We start from the raw sequence: 25,505 nt of genomic DNA on the forward strand, positions 1-25,505 counted from the left end.
CTCTTTAAATCCACAAGATGGAAGCAAGGAAAAATAAACGTATGGACAAAATTGCCACAATGTTTCTGACTAAAAACGGCGGAGAGTTACCAAACAATACTGAAGTAACACCACAACCAAATGCTGATCCAACATTAAAACAATTGTTTTATTCCACTGAAAAAGAATATAAAAGAGAGATAAGCAAACGTTGGGAGGCTTTAACCTTGCAAAAATATCTTGAAGTAGAAAGGATACCTCGGGGCTTAAGGATTTTCACTATGCCCACGCATCCAGACACCAGAACAGATATGCTAGAGGATTGGGGAAAGAACAACGCGATGTGCAGCTATAACATGATGCGCATACTAATCAAATATGCCGAAAAGGATTTGGAAGAAATATACTGTATAATGAAGGATTTGGAAGATAAAATAACACAAAAAGACAAAGTAGAATCTGATAAATTACGCAAAGAAATGGATGATCGATTAGAAAAATATGAGGATGTCATACAGCAACGAAAACAACGCAAATTTGCCCGTGATGAAGCAGATTACAAAAACGGGCAAATCCTCACCTTTGCTAAGCGCTTCCAAATATTAAAATCAAACTACGTCAAAAAAACATCTAAACCCATGAATGAACTTGGAAGCGAATCAGATGTGAGTGGTAGCGAAAGTGATGTAACTACTGCCAAGAATGCTTCAACAACCACCCTTCCTCGTTTCTCTTTTTTAGAGGAGATGCGTCTAGTGAATCTAGACCAAAGTATGTCACACAACCAGGGTCAATACAGGGGAAAAGGAAGCATGGAAGCTTCGCTCGGAGCATGGAAACTTCATCACGATCCCCAAGGTGAAGAAGGCACGTATAGGTGGCCGCCGCTTCTCGGTCAACACAGGAAAAAAATGGAACGCACTCCCCTTGAGCCTCAGAGCAGAACCAAATCTCCTGCGGTTCAGGAAAGCTCTAAAAACCCTACTTTTCCCCTGAGCCGTCATCTTTCCCGACTATTCCCCCCTGCGAGTTAGAGGTTCAGCGCTGGGATACCCTCGTGGTGACTACGCGCTCTAAAAAAAAAAAAAAGGGAGAGGAAGAGGCGGAGGGTTTGGCAAAAACGATACAAATTCTTCAGAGGTAGTAAGTTTAGGAGTTTGTCCTAAATTAGTTCTGTAATTCGGGCCCTTAAAAGCTGATGCATCACCATCAGTACTCTACTCTCCAAAACCTTTCCCTCCGTCGATCTGCAGCAGCAACAAAAGGTTGACAGAAGGGTCCTGAGTTTCTACGGAAGCCAGCACCCCTGCCGGAATCTCATGGGGCACTCACAGCAAATCGCTGTTCAAAAACTGCATTCTGTAGTACGTTTTGCAGTATTAAAAAATATACTACAAAATGCTAGTGACAAACCTAGGTGTAGAGTTTATGCCTCTATATGTGGGGACCTCCAACCCGACTATGGAGCCTCTGCACTCATAGGTATATGTTTTAGCGTAACTGTGAGAAGGTCACAGGCGATAGACTGGAAAATCAGGATTAATTCGAATGAAGAGGCAGGGTTATGGGAGGAGTATGAGGGCTTTAGTGAGGGTCAGGTAGGGGTTTAGTGAAGAACCTCAATCCATTCATAAACAAGCACGTCTATAGCTATTCACAAACAGCCCTTCCATAGTTACTACAGCCATAAAGGGACACAAAACATTAGTAAAGTTTCCATTTCAGAGCTGGAGTAAGTCTGGCACCACATATGGATAACCACTGGTATTGGAAACCCCTCTTCCCCCAAAGAAATGACGTTAGGGATTTAAGATTAAAGCCCTGAGGAAATAATATTAAATTAAATTAAAATATTTAAAATAGTAAAAAATATAAGTACGTATAATTTTATGATAAAAATAATTTAATAAAATAATACACATTTTTAATTCACATGTATCATATGATAACATTTTTGCATTTGAAATATAATGTAAGAATAAAAGAATTTTAGATATTAACTTACTTTTAGTAAATGGTATACATCACTTTAGTGGCTATCAATGCATTACAAAAAATATATTTTTTTTCTTTAAGTTGGTATTTATTTTTTAATTCAGTAACATACTTTTGAATTATTGTAAATACAGTAATTGAATATTTTATTCCAGATTAATTTAATAATATACAAAAATACATTATATAAATATTCTTTGAGTTTAATAAACCTTAAACCTTTTAATTTGTCCCTATAATTTAAATAAGGGATTCTCTGAGGCCTGGGCTGGAGATGTATGTTTGGTAAATTAAAGGAAAAAAATAAATGATATCCATCTATCTATCTATCTATCTATCTATCTATCTATCTATCTATCTCTCTCTCTCTCTCTCTCCATATATATATATATATATATATATTTTTTTTTTTCTTTTTTTTGACTGACTTGCTTTGTCTAAAAGTCCCTCCCCACTAAGGTTTCTGTTTGAAATTACCCAAGTGGTTATTTTTGTTGTATATACAAAGAGGGCTTTGAAATATCCTCATTTAAGAATAGCAAATGATATAATTTAGGAAATGAAAATCAATTTATATATACATTTTTTGCAAATATAAAATAATATATAAAATGCTATGATTGCTCAGGGATACAAAAACTTTTAAGAAAATGTGAAAATAAAATGTATAAATATGTGAGAAGGATTAACATGCACTTAAAAGTAATCAAACCTAAAAAGAATGTTTGCACTGTGGAAATACTGTGTTAAAAACTTTAAACTACATGTCCCAGAATTCATGGGTATGTTAACAGGAAATGCAACAAAATAAAAACAGTAGCTGAAAGTAATACCACCAACCGTGACCAAGGCCACAAGGCTGAAACGCGTCGGTGTGCAGACTGGGCTCTGTAAAATAAAAATTTGAGACTTACAAGTTCCTGAGTGCGGCGTATTCTTGTGAAAAAATTGATTCCAGCTCTTGGCTGAGCTCAACGTCGCACCCGCTGCTGTGCTGCTCTGGAAATCAAGCCACATTGTTGAAAAACCGATCCTGAAGCCAGAAGCATCCGAGGAGGAAAAACGCGGAAAACTAACGTGCACTTTTGCCGAGCGAGCGAGCACCAGTAATCCTGCAGGGTCGAGCGCTGGAGGATGGTGTGGAGAACGCCGCCCAAACAGGAGTCTCCCGGCAGGTAAGTGCTCAGTAAATCTTGCATGCCACGTCTCTGCATTACAATCTCCCCCTCGAAGCGATTTGTGGAAGGGACCACCAAACATCGCATTAAAACGGTTTTAAGCGATGTTATCGTCTTTGACGGTGGTTTCCTGAAAGTAGGAACTTTGACTGACTGTGATACAAAATAAACAGCCCCTTATTCGTAAGAGTGCAAAATCTGTTTGACACAGAAACACGGGCCCTGGCAAAACATATTACATAAGCGGCTGCCAAACACGCTACTATTAAGTCTTTGGGATCCTTATTTCGAAAACGTCTGGATTTGTTACGAGCATCTCTTTAAATCCACAAGATGGAAGCAAGGAAAAATAAACGTATGGACAAAATTGCCACAATGTCTCTGACTAAAAACGGCGGAGAGTTACCAAACAAACACCACAACCAAATGCTGATCCAACATTAAAACAATAGTTTTTTTCCACTGAAAAAGAATATGAAAGAGAGATAAGCAAACGTTGGGAGACTTTAACCTTGCAAAAATATCTTGAAGTAGAAAGGATACCTCGGGGCTTAAGGATTTTCACTATGCCCACGCATCCAGACACCAGAACAGATATGCTAGAGCAGTGGTTCCCAAACTTTTGATTCCTGAGGACCCCCATTGAGTCACCACTGGAAGCTGGGGACCCCCATGCAAATTGTATAACTTACATTTCAAATATTGAAACAGTAATTTAAAAAAAACACACTTGTTCACACAAAACAAATACTCAAAGTACTAAGGATTTTGGGGCCAGATGTACGACCATTTCATTTAGCGCCTCGCAATTAGCGACACAATGCAAGTGGCAAATTGCGAGTCGCTAAATGAAATGTACAACAGTGTGTTAACACTTTGGGATTCCCAATGGGGTCGCAAATTGCGGGGCTCATTAATATTAATGAGCCTCTCGCAATTTGCGAGCCCATTGGAAATGCCCGCCCTCCCAGGGATGGTGGCCTGCTGGGCTCAGCAGGCCACCATGTCTGGGACTGCTTTTAAATGAAGCAGTTTTTTAAAGAATGCAGCCCGTTTACCATGCATTTAAAAAAAAAAAAAAATGAAACGTTTTAGTTTCATCTTTTAAGGGCAGGCAGAGGTCCCTGGGAACTCTGCCTGCCCTTAAAAAAATAATTTTGCATGCATTTGCAAAGGGGAAGGGGTCCCCTGGGGACCCCTTCCTATTTGCAAATGCATTACCATCTACTTGAAGTAGGTGGTAATTGCAAGTGTTTTGCGACCGAAAAACATTTGTACATGGTTCTGAGACTCGCTATTTGGAAGGGAATGCCCCTTCCAAATAGCAAGTTGCAAAACCTATTTAGCGAGTCACAAACAAATTGCGACTCGTAAAATAGGCTATTTACATGGCCCAATAGGTTTTTGCATGCGCAAATGGGTTCACGAACCCATTCGCGCATATAAAAACGGATCGTACATCTGGCCCTTAGTATTTTATATTGAAGGAACAGCCCCTCTGTCACATGGATTTCATTTGTTTTATAGCATCTCTCATACCATTGTAGGATGTCAGAGCACTTTACATCCCGCACATATAGAGACATTGAATCATGCATGTAAATCAATGTGTATATAAAATGTTACATAAGGTAAAGGGGACTACAAATATTACCTGTCATTCATACTGGTAGGCATTTTTTAAGAGTGCTTGGTCTGGAAAAGCACAAACTCAGGATTCAGAACATAACACATTGGCTAGTAACATTAAAAATGTATTTCCGCCTAAATAAATCTTTTTAGCAGCATCAGGATAATAAATAACTGGGAAAAAACATAAGTTACTAACTGGTACCAAGCAGTTTGCAAGCAGCTCTTTGATGACAGTTTATAGGCCCCTCTGCTAGATTACGATTGCCACTTATGAAGTGCACAGTAACAAAATAATCTGTGACAAAAGCAGTAACCACGAACCTATGCACATAAAATACTGCTTTTCTAAAATGCATGTTACACGTTCTTTGCAGTAGGCACATTAACCCTCTGTGTTACATTAGTTAAGTCAAAGCTGCCACTGAACAAACCTCGCCCTCGCTCTCCAGCAGGTACATTAATCACTGGAATTATCTTGACACTTTTATTGTTGCTGGAAAGCTTCTAATTACACAAGAAACTTTTCTGTGCTTTTAAAACTGCTGCCTATGGACCCCCTGGGAATGTGTCACGGACCCCTGGGGGTCCGCGGACCACAGTTTGGGAAACACTGTGCTAGAGGATTGGGGCAAGAACAACGCGATGTGCAGCTATAACATGATGCGCATACTAATCAAATATGCCGAAAAGGATTTGGAAGAAATATACTGTATAATGAAGGATTTGGAAGATAAAATAACACAAAAAGACAAAGTAGAATCTGATAAATTACGCAAAGAAATGGATGATCGATTAGAAAAATATTAGGATGTCATACAGCAACGAAAACAACGCAAATTTGCCCGTGATGAAGCAGATTACAAAAACGGGCAAATCCTCACCTTTGCTAAGCGCTTCCAAATATTAAAATCAAACTACGTCAAAAAAACATCTAAACCCATGAATGAACTTGGAAGCGAATCAGATGTGAGTGGTAGCGAAAGTGATGTAACTACTGCCAAGAATGCTTCAACAACCACCCTTCCTCGTTTCTCTTTTTTAGAGGAGATGCGTCTAGTGAATCTAGACCAAAGTATGTCACACAACCAGGGTCAATACAGGGGAAGAGGAAGAGGGAGAGGAAGAGGCGGAGGGTTTGGCAAAAACGATACAAAATCTTCAGAGGTAGTAAGTTTAGGATTTTGTCCTAAATTAGTTCTGTGAATCGGGCCCTTAAAAGCTGATGCATCACCATCAGTACTCTACTCTCCAAAACCTTTCCCTCCGTCGATCTGCAGCAGCAACAACAGGTTGACAGAAGGGTCCTGAGTTTCTACGGAAGCCAGCACCCCTGCCGGAATCTCATGGGGCACTCACAGCAAATCGCTTATAAATGTCTTGAGAAGGAAGCCCACTCTTACATTTATTAAACCTTAGCGCGTGCAGCACGTTTCTCTGATCTAAGACTCAACTGGTAATATAGATCACACTTTGCCACACATCACAAAGGTCCTGAGGAAAGCCAGTTTACAGAATAAGGCCTGGCTGAAACATGTAGACCACCCACTGGATTCAGGAATACCCTAATACCACTCCACCTACATCCAACGCCTTGTTTTTATTACTGCCAGAGGCCCAAACATTGAAGTAAACCTTTTGGGTAATGGGACTACTGGACAGTTTTTAATCTATCACATTCAGACCACTATCACTGCACACTCAGCAACATGCCTGCTCCGCTGTAATACAGGCGTTAAAGCACACCGGGGACACATTCCGTGTCATCGGGTTGGCCCGATGATGAAGCATGTCACCAAGTAGGTTGGTGGGTGAGGGCTTTATAAAAAGAAATACGACTTTTCTTCACCATACATCATCAAACATACATTCCTGAGCCCTAGAACATGTCTAGCATGACTAGTTCTTTTTGATTAAATACATTACTTCAGGGGATAAGGACTAGCCCTCTAATCCTCTCTCTCATTTTGATACTTAATAATTATGTTTGTTTTTTTGCCACCTTCACCCACCTACTCCTGTACCCTCCCAGGCCCCACCCGGGAAAGGGGGAATGGCCCTAAATAACCCTCTCCTCCCTCCCCTTATTGGCACCCCTGCTGGGTGCCGCGGTGCTGTACCCGGAGTGATCAGTCCCCCTCATCCTAAATTATATTACTATATTCTGTTTAATGTTTCTTTTCAACTTTGCGGTCAAGAGTTCTTGCAGCAGTTCCTGAGCTTCCTTTATATTAGCAGCCATATGAAACTTGATTCTCACTAGAACCCTTAACTTGGACTGCTGTGCTACTGCAGCCTGCGCACCCTGTGCCTTAAAAAGATACAGTACCACAGGAGGTGGGTATACCCTCACGACTCAGACTAGTGTAGCTAAAAATATTACAATGATCCTACTACACTAGGTACACCTTACATAGGATAGGTGAACCATCACACCCTTACTGCCTGCATTGCTGCGGGGATGAAGGTACCTTTTTCCCCACCATATGGCACTGTCCCAAAATTATGGAATACTGGACAAAGGTGATGAGGTCGATATCTCAAATGGAGGAAGTATCACTAGTACCGGAGCCCAAGAGGTGTTTGTTAAATGTTTGGGAGACCAATGACCTTACTCACCAGGCACAGGACTGGGCCATGCTAGGGATCATGTTCACAAAACGCAACATTGCACAAAAATGGGGATCTGCGGAGTTACCGACACTGGCCTCGTGGTGCAGGGACATGGACGCTGCCATGATAGCCGAGAGAACGGTGTTCATCAATCATGGGTGTCCCCGGAAGTGGAGTAAAATCTACTCCACTACTTAGGCCCCTCACACGCACTCAATCTACGGCTAGGAACAAAAGAACTCCACTAAAGTGTAGCACTCAGTGCTACCCGTCCGGCATTGCAGCGCCGGCTTGGCGTTGGAGCAGGAAGCCGATGATGAGACAATACAACCATCTGGCAGTATGACAATTGTCATCAATCTAGTGTGTTGTGTGAGGCATCCTTAGTTCCGACAAGGGAAACCCCCCCTTTTCCCTGACGCCTTTATTTGCACACATCCTTTGAGAGAGAGAGAGAGAGACTGCTCAGCCTACTAACATTACTTCCTGGGGAACTTTGTACTTCATTCAGTTACAGGTTTATAGGACTCGTACACTGGACCCCCTTAAATATTGTCCTCCCCTTTTTAAAGTCCCTCCTTGTTGTTCACTTAATTAGCGTGGGTTGCTCCCACGGGACCTTTTAGGTTACCAACAGTGACACTATTTCACTGCATTGGTCCACCACCTAACCAGCAAAGTTGAGAAGACCACTATTACGTCTTGGTCTCCCCTGGTTAAACCCCCCCCCCAAAAAAAACGCCCACACAACCCCCCCCCCCAAACAACTCCCCCCCCCCTTCCCCTCGTTCCCAGCCATCCGTCCAATCAATATGGAGGATGTACCGGGCCTGAGCTTTGATGAGGATGCCATTGCTGAAGCCTTAAGAACAGCTCCACCCCTGCTCGATAACCCAACAGCCTCCGCCTCAGGTACTTCTAATGATGATTGGGTGATTTTGACTGAGATGAAAAAAGAACTAATAAGGATCACCATACATGGTGTAATGATGACAGAATACCTCAGAAGCAATATAGCCCCTCGAGGATTAGTCGTAAATATTATACCAAGACTTTTCCTAGAAGATAAACAATTCAAGGTTGATTGGTGCCAGGTATCTTGGAAATGTACCAAAGATCTACTATTCCTAATAAAGCTAACAGCTAAACGACTCTCTGATGCCTTGCAAGACAAAATCTCGTCTATAGAAGCCACGATGAAGAGTGCGGTCAATAAAAACAACAAAGCCGCATTCACTACCAAACTAGCAGATATTAACCAGGAAATGTCGGACCATCACGAATATCTCCTGAAACAGAAAACGACGAAACTGCAAAAGGATATCTCTAAGTTTGAGAAAGAGAAGGTATATCCTTATCTAAAGGACGGTTTTAAAGGAAAGAAAATCAACTACTCCTCAGACGACAACTCAGACGACAACAATAGACGTGGCTCCGCAAGCAGTGACTCGAGCGGAGGATACACTCCAAGAAACAATCAAATCTCACATCGTCCCAATTGGCAACAAGGATATCAACAAGGACCAATGTTCCATGGTCCCCCGCATATGACACCTCCATGGCAATACCCCTTTTTCCCACAGGGCCCACCGCAATTTTACCCTTTGAACCCGCCACCTTTTCAAGGCTGAGGTTGGGGCAGAGGAAGAGTGCGAAAGCGAGGGGGACAGAAAGGGGTACAGTGGCCAGACCAGCCGACACCGCAGACCGCGATGGAAACCAGGAGCTTCACTGCCAGGGGGAGAAGAGTTTAATCGTCAACCTCTCAACTAAAATCCTGACCCCAACTGAAAAGAGTGTCTTGGAAAAGGGACTAGGGTTTGTCCCTACTCCCATCCCAGACAGCTTTCGGGAAATGATTGAGATCAAACAACTTTTTAGGAAGGTACGATTACGTGCTTTCTTTGATGGCAAACCTAAACCTATATCTACGAGTGAAGAGACCGGACTAAGGAAACCTTCTACTTTCACTCCAACGGACGGGATGGTCCCCCCGGAGGTCCTGACATTTGAGCGAGCAGTCCTTACCAGCCTTAAGAACAAACCTCAAACCAAGCAATTCCACAACCTGACGAATGCTGAAAAACAAGCATCTATCACCTTGGGCAATGATGACACCATCGTCCTCAAACAAGCAGATAAAGTGGGAGCTACTGTCATTCAAGACTATGCTGACTATGATCTAGAGTGCAAACGGCAGCTATCCAACAACACCCACTACAGACCCTTGACTGTGGACCCGACAAAACGTTTGACCACTACCATCATGAGCCTGGTGCTTGAGGGTGAGATAAATGAATGGATAAGTAAGAAGGAAGCAGATTTTCTAATAACAACGGAACCAGTGACACCCTATTTTTATACACTTCCCAAAATCCATAAAGGTGTCACTCCTGTCCCCGGAAGACCCATCGTATCCGGAATAGGGTCTCTACTGGAACCACTGTCCCAATTTTGTGACAATTTCTTGCAACCAGTAGTGAAGAAAATTCCCTCGTACCTCCAGGACACGAGAGACATCCTGCGCTTGATCAACGATGTGGACGGCAGAGAGGACGTTGACATCCTGTTGACCTTGGATGTGGAAGCTTTATACACGAACATCCCCCAACAGGCGACCTTAGAGGCAGTTGATCCACACTGAGATCGGAAGAATGGTCATCTCCTACCCCGATCTCTTTTGTCATGGCATTGGCTAACATAGCCCTCACAGAAAACTTTTTCAAATATGAGTCCCAGCTATACCATCAGATCCGTGGGACCTAAATGGGATCAACCTTTGCGCCAAGCGTGGCATGTATATACATGGCCGCCTTCGAGAAATACTTCATCTATTCTCCTGAGCACAACCCATTTCTCGAGAATCTCACTTTATGGCGTCGTTACATTGACGATATTCTGATCTTTTGGAAAGGCGATCGTACCAGTTGCAATGCTTTTTGCTCGTGGATCAATTGCCAGGATCCATTTCTAAAATTCACGGGGACCATTTCCGACCACTCAATACCTTTCTTGGATCTAACGATTACACTGGGCCCCGCTGAGATCACCACAACCCTCTACAAAAAAGAGACTGACAGAAACAGCCTCCTGCTTTATAGCAGCCACCACACGAGGGCTTTAAGGGACAATTTACCATTTGGTCAATTCCTGAGAATCCGCAGGAATTGCTCTTCGACAACAGACTACCAACGAGAGGCGAACACCCTACAACATAAGCTCCAAGACAGAGGTTATCCGACAAGATTACTGAAACAATCGGTAAAGAGAGCACTCAACAACAACAGAGAATCTCTCCTGGAAACACATACGAAGGAAACAGAGGATATCATCACCTGTGTTACTTCATATACGAGAAACTCCTCATTCATCAAAAAAACAGTGAACACTCATTGGGGCATCTTGAACTCGGTGGACCTGGACATTCCTCGTCCACGCTTTGCATTCAAGAGAACAACTACTCTGAAGGACACGCTTGTCCATACCCGACCACGGAAGACGAGTACCCGCCCCCATAACACTCTATGGGACTTGCCACCAGTTGTGGGACACTATCGGTGTGGTAATTGTGTCGTTTGTCCTCAAGCTACACAAACTAAAGCTGTCATACTAACTGACACCTTTACATGGCATCTGAATAGACACACGAACTGTAACAGCAACAAGTGCATCTATATGCTAACATGCCCTTGCGGGTTAAGGTATGTTGGAATGACGATGCGCACGGTCAAAGTACGCATTATGGAACACAACAGTAACATCCGTTGTACCAAGACTCACACACGGCTATATGAACATTGCAAGCAACAAGGTCACACTGCTGAGAGCATGCAATGGGTGGTTTTGGAATGGCATCCTTCGATAAGCCAACAGGCCCTACACAGAATTGAACAGAGGTGGGTGCACCGTTTACAACTAGACACCCAGGGATTGAATGATTCCGTCCCTTGGAATATGTTAGCCAGATGACGACAGCCACTGGGGCATAACTCCCTGTTCTGTACAAACCATATCCTTATTATCCTTGCATACATGACATAGTTGTCCCATAGTGACACTTTTTCACTTATTTGACTACGTTCCAAGATGGCGCCCTCATAAAACACGAATATATGATATTCCATCCCCAGCTCCTGAGACACACTGTGCCTCCTCGAGTTAATATTGCTCAGGAATACGACTACTGGCATATGTGATCAAAGCATAATTCCCTTCCTCTATACCTCACCCCCAAGAATTGATTGGCCATTCCAGTTGATCCATCTATAATACACACCATACACCACTTGACGGATTGATTGAATATACCTTAGCGACACCTCTTTCCATTAATTTAACATCATAATACCCAGCATTACAAACTTTCACAAGCTCGGTCAGAGCATTTACACCCTTATAAGATGGCACGCTATTCGGTTGCGCTGGCGCTTGCACGTCACAATCCTGTTCCCCTTCTACCGCGCCAGGAGACCTGCTTGGCCACGTTACCTAGCAACCAGCTCTGGAGCACGCCCACAGATGACGGCCTCGAGGACTTTCTTTTAATGGCAGCAGACACCGCTGAACGCTGCCAGCTGTTCAGCGTGCCGAGCCACGCCGGTATGTGGGATTAGGTGCTTAGAGGTGACGACTGCGTGCCAAACAGGTAAGGGGGTACGCTTTGGAGGCCCTGCAGCCCTTTTGACGTATGCCTGCCAAACGGACCTCCGGAGGAGACCAGCTGGGCCTCGCCCCCCGACCATGCGGGGGGACTTGGAGACTGCCCTCACCCGGGTGTGTGGCGTGGGTGTGGCGCCCGCGGTGCCTCCGGGCTCATTGTCTGCCAGGTGCCTACTCAGGGGAGCGCCTTGACCGCTTCCGCCCCACCAATCGACAACGAATACTACCGTCAGGGGGAGAAACCAGACCCATCCCTACGAGTGGATTTTGGTTGGTTTTTGGGCCTGATTGGCATCCGCGGGTCCACCCTCCTGTTGCAGCGTGCCCTGAGTGGTAGGTCAACCGGGCACCGACGGGTGGTTGGGTGAGACCGCAGATGGGTCGTTGGTTGGTCCCGATCCAAAACGTACCTTCCCATCTCCACGAGGGGAGCTAATAACTCTTCCTCTCTTCCCCTCTTCGTTTCTCATTCCATAATAGGTATTTACCTGACTGCTCAGATCCCACAAGAACAGTCTGTGGGGACCTTCTCCTGAGACTGAGGGTAAGACCGGTATTTATTACAAATCTCTCTTGTTCTTTGAGCGTGCATGGCTCCTCATCCCTCACATAACCATCCATTTGAGTCTGATATACACACGAGTTACAGAACACTGGTTGGTCACCTAAATATGTATATATTCGGTTGTTAAATATTGTAAGGTGTTTAGTACCTCTGCCTCTCTCTCAAGGTTTTATCACATGATCTCACTGGGCAAAAATCTACGCTCTGGCCTAGGGGTCTTTTCTTATGAACAGCATTCGTATACAGCAGTATGTTATGGATGCATTTGAGGAGAATAATAACATGATTATTTTCATCTTCCCAGGGTTAAACTTCCTACACAGGAGATCTACCTGCCTTGGTTGTCGACCCCTCAGGTTGTATATTGCACATTCCCTAGCCCACTCTGGGCACACCAAGAGTTTATGAGCACACCTTGGGTCCTGAAGAATTGCCGATAAGGCATGAAACATGTTGACCTGACCATTGGCGAGGGTTGAACGAGACCAATCTCCATAGTTCTTGAGTCTCGGTACCCCTCCCCCCCACCATTTTTAACAAGGGAGTTAGCTACACTAATAAAGTCTTCTTAGTAGACTACACTCACCTTTTTTAAACACACCCTTCACGCTCACTACTCCACTACTTAGGCCCCTCACACGCACTCAATCTACGGCTAGGAACAAAAGAACTCCACTAAAGTGTAGCACTCAGTGCTACCCGTCAGGCATTGCAGCGCCGGCTTGACGTTGGAGCAGGAAGCCGATGATGAGACAATACAACCATCTGGCAGTATGACAATTGTCATCAATCTAGTGTGTTGTGTGAGGCATCCTTAGTTCCGACAAGGGAGACCCCCCTTTTCCCTGACGCCTTTATTTGCACACATCCTTTGAGAGAGAGAGAGAGGCTGCTCAGCCTACTAACATTACTTCCTGGGGAACTTTGTACTTCATTCAGTTACAAATTTAGGGGAGACGTATGTGAGCCACCATGAGACCAGGATGAGGAAGGTTCAGAAATTGAACAATAAGGAGGGACATATAGTTAATCTGAGGGGTCTCAACAACAGCTGTGATGCGATGCATGCTAATGTACTGCTTGTACTAATTGTGTATGAGTGTGTATTGAAAATCTACAATGTATTTTTAAGTCATCCTGAAATTCTATACTGTGTTAATACGGAATATAATGAAAATTTTTGGAAAAAAAAAGACACAGTAATTTGACAAACTCCTTTCATCGGTGTGCAGCGGCCGCTGACATGTCAGTGAAATTCCTACAGCTGGATGCTTCATTGATCACAAATTGTTTCTTCTGGATAGCTTTTGATAGTATCTACTCTTTAATGCGGTAGTCAGCAAAGTTCACAAGGATTGTTCGTGGCAGCTTTGAATTTGGAAATGACTGTGATGGTACGCTATGCGCTCTTGTAGTGGTGAGGTGTCCTGCAAACTCTGGCAAAACACTCTTTTTAATAAAAGTCTTGACCCATTAAAGAGTTTGGGTCCCTTCACATCCTTCTGGGACCCCGACTAGATGCTGATTAGACCATAGAGAGTGGTTTTCGAGCTCCTCAAGTTTGCTTTCTAATGAGGAATTTTTCTTACTGGCTAAGTTTACCTGTTGCTGAATAGTGTTCATCTGCTCCTCAAGCTGCAAGATCCTGGACTCTGCCACTTGGATTCTTGCTGGTCAGCTATCCACTGTCTCCTCAAATTTTGACAGACGATGATGGAGGGATGCTATCTCATTTTCTTGTGTTGTCTTGAGCATTCCAATTTCATCTAAGATAAGATTTAACATGATTTTGCTGTCTCATTGAAGCAGAGTTTCCCTCACCTTGCAGCTGTTCATCCTGCCTGCCTGGGGTCCCGCAGTACCTTTCTGTGCCTGTGCTTGCTGCCCTACGGCAGCTACTCCTTCTCCGTTCAAAGACTGAGGCTGTGGCTACAGCTGTGGCGGTGACTGCTGCTGCAGCTGAGAGTCCATAGAGACACTACTCTCCTCATGAAGGGACCTGTGTCTACCCTTGTTCTTCAAGTGAACAGGAGGTGCAGCAGAGGGCTGATCACCTAGGAAGAAACCAGACTGTGTTTCAGTGGGAGACCCTTGCGATGTGGATGGTGCATCTAGTGATGATTTGAATTTGCAGAATAGTGGATACTCCTTTGTTTTCCTGTACTTTACTTTGTGTGCTCTTGTGGAGGGCACATTTCTTTTCCTCCTTAAACTGCCCCTGTAGGCTGCCCCTCTTCTTTGCCCTCTCTGCCCTTTGAAGCCCGGACAACTGAATGAAAAATTTCGAGCTCCCTTCTGGGCTCCAATGCATCTTCTTCTGAGCTCAATGATCTTAAAATTGTTGCAGACCCACTACGTGATTTTAGGCTACGCTCTGCTCTTGCCGCAGCTGATGCTGCCTTCATATGAGCGGACTCGTTTTTGTTTGAGATTTGCCATGGAGTCCACAATGTCCATTAGATTTGAAAGTTTCTAATGCTCCCCTATTGTTTCGAATCCATAGCGCTTTACTGGATTGGGGTGGGGAGGAGGACTGAAACCAGCCACCCACTGCCAGGACCCTCATCAGAAGTATTAACTCCTTTTTGGAATTTTTTGACTACTGGAGTGAAACCTGGAGGTACCTCTGTCCTTCAACTGCAATTTCTTCCCCAGCTTTAAGGACATCTACTAGAGAGAGAAGCTCTACAATCATTGCCAGGTTATCCCAACGGAAGGGGAGCGGCCACGAAGGAGAAGAACAAACACTTCCAGCAAGCTTTATGCCTTAAGTTGTGACTCAGTGCTGCATTGGCATTGAACGTAGGTCCTTGGGGGCTTCAGTGAGTCTCTCGCCCTCAGTCAATGTACACCGGGAAGGCCTATACCCAGAGTCAACCTCCGCAGTCAGTGAGAGCCTGGACCCCCAGCCTTGTTGTGGTGGTAGTTATGGCTATCAGTCATGGGGGACCCTAATCCAGCCCAAATCAGGTACGGGAAGTAGGAATTGTTTCCCCCTTCCCCAGGGGATGCTCCAGTTAAAGTTAGTAAGGATCTTTCAATGCCAGTCTCCGAGATCCAGGTGCTCTGATAGTGCACTGCACGCCAATGAAACACAGCAGTCCCCTTTGGAGCATGCACACGGAAGAACAGAAATGCTGGAGTCATCAGCACGGTGTGGGGCAATGTGGCGATCAAATTATCATCCACTGAGGGCCTCCATGGTCTCCTGGACAGCGTCAGTCTGCAGCTGCTGCCCGTGGAGGGAGTTGCAGTGGGGCGAAAGGCGGGGCGGGGGAGGGGCACGGTGGGGCATGCTAAAAACCGGAGTATGGATATTTGGAGGTAAGTAAACAATTTAATTCATAAAACGAATTTCGTAGCGCGCCCTGCATCGCAAAATGCAATGCAGCCCATGCTACCAAATTCGTTTTATTAATTAAACTGTTTACTTACCTCGTTTGATTTTCTATGGGGGCGCACCAAGAAGGAAGTCCAGAAAGATAGTCGCTTGTGTATATATAGAAAAGTTCTTTATTTATTTTTGTCCATCCTTTTAAAAACAATCAAGCACTTTACAAACAAGTCAGCCAACGCGTTTCACTCCCTTCCAGGGAGTTTCTTCAGGGCTGAAAATCAAAATAAAAAAAAAAACTTTCATGAGTTTTGTATTTCATAAATCCTATACCTAAACACAGTTCATCATATACATTTAGTATTTACTCTAAGTTAAAAAACATGTTACAGATAATAACTCTCACCACAAAGGAGAACATGGTACCCAATAAGAGAAAGACAACTAAAGCCACAGTACAGTGTAGCATAATCCCAATGCTATAGTTACAACTTATTCTTGCATAATACCTTCTCATTTCCTAATCATGTATTTTCAAAACATGTTTGACAAAGTCTTCTAGCGCACAGGTACTCATAGATCTTTAACATATGAGCATTATAAAGCATGACAAAAACCCCCGGTTAGGACCCTATTCTAACCTGTGTGGCCCTGGAAGGGGGCAGAATACACGGCAACACAGAAAAGAAAAGGGAATGACCAAAAATCTGTTAAATCTTACAGAAAAAATTAATACTAATACACCTTTACAGTCTAATATATTCTGAGACAATTTGTGATTTCAGAAGATGTTATCCATAACCTCCAAGGTTAACTCTGTTAAACATCTTGTTAATGCGTCATTGGTTGCAAAAGTCACAGATAATGATAAAAAACAACAAACACCAGTAAAACAGACATTGCAATAAGTGAATAAGGATTTAAGGTAAGTGCAGCAGAGAAATAAGTAAGAAAAAAGGGGGAAGACACGTAAACTTTGTAGGGACATGACGCTTGTGACAAAACCACGTAGAGAAAAGAGACCAATGAATACAAATGTGAGATTCATAACGAAATACACCAGATACAACAGTGATATTTTCAAAATCTTGAAAAATAACTGGCATCTCCTGAAGGAGGTTCCAGGATTACAACCCCATATAATGACCAATCCGTCTGTGACTTATCGGAGAGGTAGGACCTTGCGCAATGATCTATGCCCCAGCTACTTAAAACCCGAAAAAGACAGCAGTTCGAATTGGTTGCCACCAAAACCAAAGGGCTTTTTTGTATGTAGGGACTGCAACATTTGTGAATATGGCAGGGACAAAATCAAGAAATTTGCATATAATGGCTCGCAGGATTATGATATTCTATCCTTCATAAATTGTGCAACTACCTATGTGGTATACATATTGGGTTGCACCTGTGGACTAATATATGTGGGTAGCTCCAAACGTAATCTGAGGGTAAGAATTCAGGAACACAGGAGAGCTATCCTGAATAGAGATTTAAAATACGCTCATAGCAAACATTTCTTGGAAAAACATGGTGGAAAGCCAGAATTCTGGTTCCATGCTTTGGAACAAATACAGCAGCCCGTTAGAGGGGGGGATCGTGAACTTTTGTTGAGACAGCGGGAGGCAAAATGGATTTGTAAGTTACAGTGCATTAAGTATGGAATGAATGTGGATGATGAGATGCATCACTTCCTGACATAAGTTAAAGAGCATATGTAGCATTAAAGTAAGAAGATTTGTGATGCGAGGGACATTATGTGTCTTACTCTTAAAAAAGGTGTTCATCAAGTGAATCCCATGTACAATGCTGAAATTGGGTGGGAAAGAAATGTGACATTCTAAAAAGATGTGGGAGTCATGACTGAGGTTTGATATTGTGGTGGTACATGGGGTCCACAACTTGCTATCTTGATTTCTCCTTTCTTTTTTCTCAGACACTTTTTCTATCCTTTTATCTGCTAACAGAGGACTGGTAATCTGGTCGGCCACACTAGAATACCTGTAACGCTAATTGAAGATAGGTAACCTGATAGCAGCCTTCCGCTCTAGCCTTTCCTATTCTTTTATGGCTAATTTGCGCATCCTCTTACCTACAACTGAGGAGTAGTATACTTATATGACCATCCGCTCCGTAAATAAATCTGAAACAAGGACTAGGATGAACTGGCTAAATCAGATGGATGTGGTACACGGCACATATTCCCACGGCTAACATATGGGTATGAGGCAATACTGGCATCAATTCTCGACCCGTTTTTGGAGTTAAGCCATTGATCTCTAACTGAAAAATAAGATTTCGACCGAACTACTACACTAAACGAACAGCTAGTATATGGGTAGGATGCGAAATCGGTATAAACAAAGTACACTTATTATATAAAACTAACTGATACCGTGAATCGAGCTATCTCTATGACTAATGTCAAATATAACACAGCCACCCGGATATGGTGCTCAAATAGGGACTGTATTGTCGGTTCTAGATAAGGCTAATATAAGAGCATATAGATGTCACACATGATGAATGAACAATGCTTGCTAATAAAATTAACAAAACAAATACACAGTGAGATCTCAAAGGAATAAGCATGGTTCATACTGTTTTCGTCATATATCTATATGATTTAAGTAGGACGCTCTTTATTGAACCCTACGTATTCAGGGAATTCGTACAAATATAACCATTCAAATATGGCTCCCTTTTCGGGGAGCCACTTGATGGTCTTTTATATATATATATATTTTTTTCATTTTTTTCTTTGATAAGGAACTAAACGAATCAGTATAGGACAAACCCAACGATAAGATATTTGTTTTGTAAAGGTATCATAACCAACCCCTAACCGGTGGCCTAGTTATAGTATGTTTTAAATGCCGTTTGCGGGGCACTTAGTCCACTAAAATATGGCGTCTATGCTAGAGCGCCTTCTGTCCGTAACTGGCTTCGCACACATAGGGGGTTGGGCCGGTCCTAATTGATGTTCGATGCGCGTGGATATAAGGGGTCAACAGACATGGCGGTCCTAGTTTGGAACCATCCATGCCGTTGCGGTGAGACGACCGAAGATATTACTCCAGGTGAGGATCTGGGTTGGGTTTTTACCTTGGGGCTAAAATGCGGTATCCCTTATTTTGAGGACCTAACTCAGTGCGTATTAGGTGGGAATCCTGAGAAGCTTTATTATTTGGCTTTCTGCTTCTGTTGCCTCCCGGACCCGCTAAACAGCACCCATGTATTATTGTGGGAAATTCAGGGTGAGGGTGGAGTGCCTTATGTGGCGCGCTTATACGAACAGCCCGCTATTTCAGATAAGGGTAATGCTTATTCGTGGTCGATGGCTAAATGCTTTAAGTGGTGCTCAACCCGGAGTTACTAACTCTGGGAGCAACATGAAATCATTATATGATTGTCGTTTACAACTAAAAATATGGTAGAGAGCTTGTAATACTTTTTTGATTGGATTGAATCATGTGACAATTGCACTTGAACACCAGTCGCTAAGAACACTGGGATTTGGAGTCTGAAAACATGTATGACATCCAAAATGTTAAATGATCGTTTTTTCTCTTTATGTCTCCAGTACAAAGAGGCTCATTGATACCATACACCTTTACTAACTTTTATTTATAATTCTTATGTACACTTTATTCGGCAACATATTTTGGGACCTTTTACTCAGTAAGTCTGTTTTTTTAAACTAGGTTCGCTACGTTGGAAGCTACAAATTTCTGTGGGAGGAGGAAGTGATCAGGCTTCCCTTGCCATTATTCTGTATACCGGAACGTGAAACGTCATCAACAGGGGATATTATTTTTGTCCCCGCCGTCAGGTATGCATGAGGCAGCTTCTATTTACTTTTGGGAAGTACGTGTAATTCTGAGGGATATGACAACTTCTTCCCCTCCTATCCACATATAGGTCATTACAGGACCTTTAGAAATCGAATACGCTTGAATACACCTACAATCAATTACAAGGATAAGTAGGTTAGTATAACATGCAATATGTGAACATTGGAATCATGTACACTGTGAAACAATATCAACGGTTAGGTGATAATTTATGTCTCTGGAACCCCCTTCTTTCAAGTTGTCCAACAATTCAAGACCATATAGATAGAATAGGTATTGTTTGTAACTTCGAACCACTAAAGACTTGCAGAACTATTGACGGACATGGCATGATTTCTTCATTATCTTTAGATAATCCTACGGTCAGGAACAAGAAATACTAACGGGATTTATAAATCTGAAGGGTCCATACCTGCGTTTCCGGTGAAAACTCTAGTTGGTAAGCTTAGTCACATACATGGTATCCTTTTCAGATGAATGATAAGGTCTGGATTGGGTAGACTTTTCTGTTAAGCATCGACTATGACTAGGGATGGTCTAGTTGGAACAAATATCGTTTCTACTTTTGTTAGAGGTATTATTATTGGTTTTTCTCTCTTCCCCCTTTTTTCTTACTTATTTCTCTGCTGCACTTACCTTAAATCCTTATTCACTTATTGCAATGTCTGTTTTACTGGTGTTTGTTGTTTTTTATCATTATCTGTGACTTTTGCAACCAATGACGCATTAACAAGATGTTTAACAGAGTTAACCTTGGAGGTTATGGATAACATCTTGTGAAATCACAAATTGTCTCAGAATATATTAGACTGTAAAGGTGTATTAGAATTAATTTTTTCTGTAAGATTTAACAGATTTTTGGTCATTCCCTTTTCTTTTCTGTGTTGCCGTGTATTCTGCCCCCTTCCAGGGCCACACAGGTTAGAATAGGGTCCTAACCAGGGGTTTTTGTCATGCTTTATAATGCTCATATGTTAAAGATCTATGAGTACCTGTGCGCTAGAAGACTTTGTCAAACATGTTTTAAAAATACATGATTAGGAAATGAGAAGGTATTATGCAAGAATAAGTTGTAACTATAGCATTGGGATTATGCTACACTGTACTGTGGCTTTAGTTGTCTTTCTCTTATTGGGTACCATGTTCTCCTTTGTGGTGAGAGTTATTATCTGTAACATGTTTTTTAACTTAGAGTAAATACTAAATGTATATGATGAACTGTGTTTAGGTATAGGATTTATGAAATACAAAACTCATGAAAGTTTTTTTTTTTATTTTGATTTTCAGCCCTGAACAAACTCCCTGGAAGGGAGTGAAACGCGTTGGCTGACTTGTTTGTAAAGTGCTTGATTGTTTTTAAAAGGATGGACAAAAATAAAGAACTTTTCTATATATACAAGCGACTATCTTTCTGGACTTCCTTCTTGGTGCGCCCCCATAGAAAATCAAACAAAGTACTCTTTGATCTGGAAAGCACAGCGACGTCAATTAGCAGCTGACGTCGGGGTTGGCGGCACAAAACTTTAAAGACTCTTGTCGGAACTGGGTTTTAGGTGCGGCATCGTATGGTCCGCTGCTACATCTTTTCTGTTTACTTACCTCCAATTATCCATACTCCGGTTTTTAGCATCCCCCACCCTGCGGCTCCGCCGCCCCGCCTTTCGCCCCACCGCAACTCCCTCCACGGGCCACGGCTGTCAGTGTGGAGGCAAAAAACAAAAGACAATTAAGACTGTCCCTGGGGCCCTAGAGAGTCTGCTCACCTTCAATTGCTTGTTGGTGGGTAACCAACAACAGGATAGTGTGAGCCCCACTCTCCGGCCTGGACTCTATGACACACTCTCTGCTCCCGGAGTGAGCTGACTCACAGCCAGACATCCCAGCTGGGCAAACTGACCTCAACCCTGATGCAGCAGCAATCACTTCTCCGCAGAGCTGACCCCCCTCCAGTCATCGAGAGTCTGTTCAGGAAAAGGGAAGAACCCTCAGTGAGGCAGTCTGCGGAGCAGGCCCCACACAAGGCATGTCACGTCACGTCTATAAGGCAGGCTACAGTGCTTCAGCATCTCTCCACCTCTCTGCCGGTATCGTGAGCCAGAAGCAGAAACAGCTTAGACACGGGGAAGGGCAATGCAATCACCAGTGGCTATGCACAGCGGGATATGCGGTTACCTGAGTTATCCAAAACCAGAGAAATTTAGCAGTTATAGTCAGCTGAGCTAACTATAACTTGTCCCCCACAATACACTGCTTATGACCTCACATATTACATCACTCATGACATCATCCAGTGGCTGTGAGTTTGAGTGTTAAATATATATTCCAAGGTGCATTGGTGAATCAGTGGGTGTATGAGTGCCTGATTGGATGAGTCAGTGGGTGTGTGACTAACTGTATAAGTGAGTGAATAGGTGTCTCAGTGAATGTATGGCTGAATAACTGGCTGTGTGAATGTCTGCATCTATAGGTTGGTGTCAACATGGCTGTATGTGTGTGAGTAGGTACATGAGTTTCTATATGGATGAGTGATTGGTAGTCTGAGTACCTCTATAGGTGTCTGAATGTCTGTGTGGGAGGGTGAGGGGTTATGTGACTGTGTGTGTGGATAAGTGAGTGGGTGAGACAGTGGCTGTAAGGGTTAGTGAGTGCATGTGTGAACAGATGTATGGGTGAGTGAGTGTGTGCATGGCTCTGTCAGTGAGTGCATGTGTCAGTGGTATATGGATGCTTAACTGGGTATGTCAAAGGCAGTCTAGGTAATGCGGTATGTGAGTAACTATATGGGTAAATGAGTAAATATGAGAGTGGCTGCTTGAGTGTGTGTGTGCTTGTGTCAGTTACTGTGTAGGTGATTGAGTACATGTTAGTATCTGTATGAGTAAGTGTGTGAGTGTTTGTATAACTGTATGGGTGAGTAAATGGCTGTGTGATTGACTTTATGGGTGAGTGGGTAGGTATGTGAGTAGCTCTATGGGTGACTGACTCTGTATGTGAGTGGCCATATGGGCGTATGAGTGGATATGTCAATGGTTGTACTAGTGAGTGAGTAGGCCCATGCCAAGGGCCATTTGCTGGACCCTGTGTTCAGCAACTGTGCAGATCTGGCATCAAGTCTCCCAATCCCCCTCCCATGGACTGACCATTTACTAGTCCCCTTTACCTGGACCACATTTAAGCCCCCAACCATTAGACCCACAGTTCGAATAGTCAGAGCCTGGTCCCGCCTTCCAGTCAATAAATGGACGACCAAACTCGCCAGCAGCCTTCCTCTCCAAAATAAGGATCCCTGTCTATCTAACCAGACATATGAAGACTGGATCACCCAATCCCTTGATAACTCCCTCCCCAAAAGAAAAACCACTCTGAAACGTTCCCACAAAACTGCACCCTGGTACTCAGAGGCCCTTAGGGCAAAGAAACGCCTATGCAGGAAAGCTGAAAGAAAATGGCGTTTGGACCTCTCACCAATGGAAAAAACTCAATATCGAATGATACTTAAAGAGTATAAAGAAAAAATTAAAGTCACTCAAGCTGCATATTTCTCCAATAAAATCATCTCAGCCAAATCAAAACCAAGGGAGATCTTCCAAATTGTAAAAAATCTCACTAAGCTACCACCTAGCCTGCCTGAGACCAAATCCTCCGAGCACTGCAATAAGGTGGCAGACTTTTTCCATCAAAAAGTCAACAACATTTATGCCTCCTTTCCCCCCCTGGCCACCTCCGTCCCAGCCTTGACCAACACAATCTTAGCACACCTTTCCCCACAGCCTCCTTCCACACTGGACCACTTCCCCCCCCCCCTTGATCTGGTGTCCCTGGAATCTGTGGCCCGGAAAGTTAAATCTGGCTCCCCTAATGACCCAGCTCCACCAGACATAATGTCGGCATCTCAGGTCACTCTGCCCATCATTATGGACCTCCTGAATGCTTCTATCTCCTCGGGCACGGTCCCACCTAGATGGAAACGGGCCATGGTTCAAGCCCTGCTGAAGAAACCCAGCCTGGACCCATCAGACTTCAGCAACTACCGGCCAATCTCCCTACTCCCCTGGCTGAGTAAAGTCTTGGAGAAATATATTAACGGCCAACTAGTCACTTTCTTAGAAACCAACCAACTGTTAGATCCCACCCAGACAGGCTTCCGTCCCAAGCACGGAACTGAGACCGCCCTCCTCATGGTCACCGAGGAATCCAGAAAAATCCTGGACCAAGGAGGATCAGTGGCAGTGATCCTCCTTGACCTCAGCGCGGCCTTTGACACGGTCAGCCATGACATCTTGCTGAAACGGCTGTCCAGTGTTGGTATCAAGCACAAGGCATGGCTATGGCTCGAGTCCTTCCTGAAAGACAGATCCTTCCAGGTATTCGACGGGGAATCGGTGTCCACCAGCAGACCATTAAAGTGCGGGGTCCCACAAGGCTCCTCTTTAAGCCCTGCGCTATTCAACATTTATATGAGGCCACTGGCTGAGGTTGTTCGTCCGTATGGAGTTAAGATCATTTCCTATGCGGACGACACCCAGCTGGTGGTTTCATTGGCGCAGGAGGCCAATATGCCAATGAGCGGAGGACTCAGTAAATGTCTTGAGGAGGTAAAGAGCTGGATGTCCTCCTCATCACTCAAACTAAACGGGGACAAGACGGAGCTGATGCTTCTGGGCCCTGCTGATCCAATCTCCTTCAACTCCCTGTGGCCACCCTGTCTGGGCACCCCCCCAGCACCTAAGGACAACATCAGGAGCCTCGGGGTGTGGCTGGACAGTTCTCTTTCATTTGATACACAAGCTACCAAACTATCGGCCACCTGCTTTGGCCTTCTTAGGATGCTTAAAAAAGTTCTTCATCTTTTACCCATGGAGGCTAAGCAGGTAGCCATCCAGGGTCTGATCCAGTCCCGCCTGGATTTCAACAACGTCCTGTACCTCGCTGCGCCAGATTACACACTGCGGAGACTTCAAACAGTGCAGAACTGTGCAGCCCGGACACTGCTCCAGCTCCCACGCCGGCAATCTGTCAGAGCCGGCCTGACCAGTCTTCATTGGCTGCCAGTTCGCCAAAGAATCCACTTCAAAGCCATGTGTATCGCCCACCAGGCTTTCTGGGACACAGGCCCTTTGATCACCCGCGACCTAGTCTCCCACTATCATCCAAGCAGAAACCTCTGGTCAAACCAGACCTTTATGGCTATCACACCCAGAATAAAAAGAGCCAGATCAGGCGGTAGGACCTTTACCCATAACGCTGCCAAGCTGTGGAACGCCCTTCCTCTTTATTTGAGAGCTAACCCCAATCTCCCCTCATTCCGGAAACAGCTCAAGACACTTCTTTTCAACTCCCCACAGTAATCCCTGCTAACCATCCCTGCCTCTGCCTAAAACATCTATTGGATCCTTAGTGCTTGGACACCCCCGGGCAACAACCGCGCTTTACAAATACAAATACAAGTAGCATGGGTGTGTGAATGGGTTTGGGAATGGTAGTGTGGAAGTTAGAGTGGGGTATGTAAGGTTATATGGGGGTGTGAGTGGGTGCATCAGATATTTTGTAGATGATGTCATAAGTAACATCATCAGTAATGTCATTTGAGATGTTCTCCGTGATGTCATCAGGTAAGTCACTGACCATGTCATGAGTGATGTACTATGTGAGGTCTTAAGCAGTGAATTGCTAGACCGCAAGTTATAGTTAGCTCAGCCAAC

The sequence above is a fragment of the Lissotriton helveticus genome, chromosome 9 (genome assembly GCF_964261635.1).
Source record: "Lissotriton helveticus chromosome 9, aLisHel1.1, whole genome shotgun sequence".
NCBI classification, from domain to species: domain Eukaryota; kingdom Metazoa; phylum Chordata; class Amphibia; order Caudata; family Salamandridae; genus Lissotriton; species Lissotriton helveticus.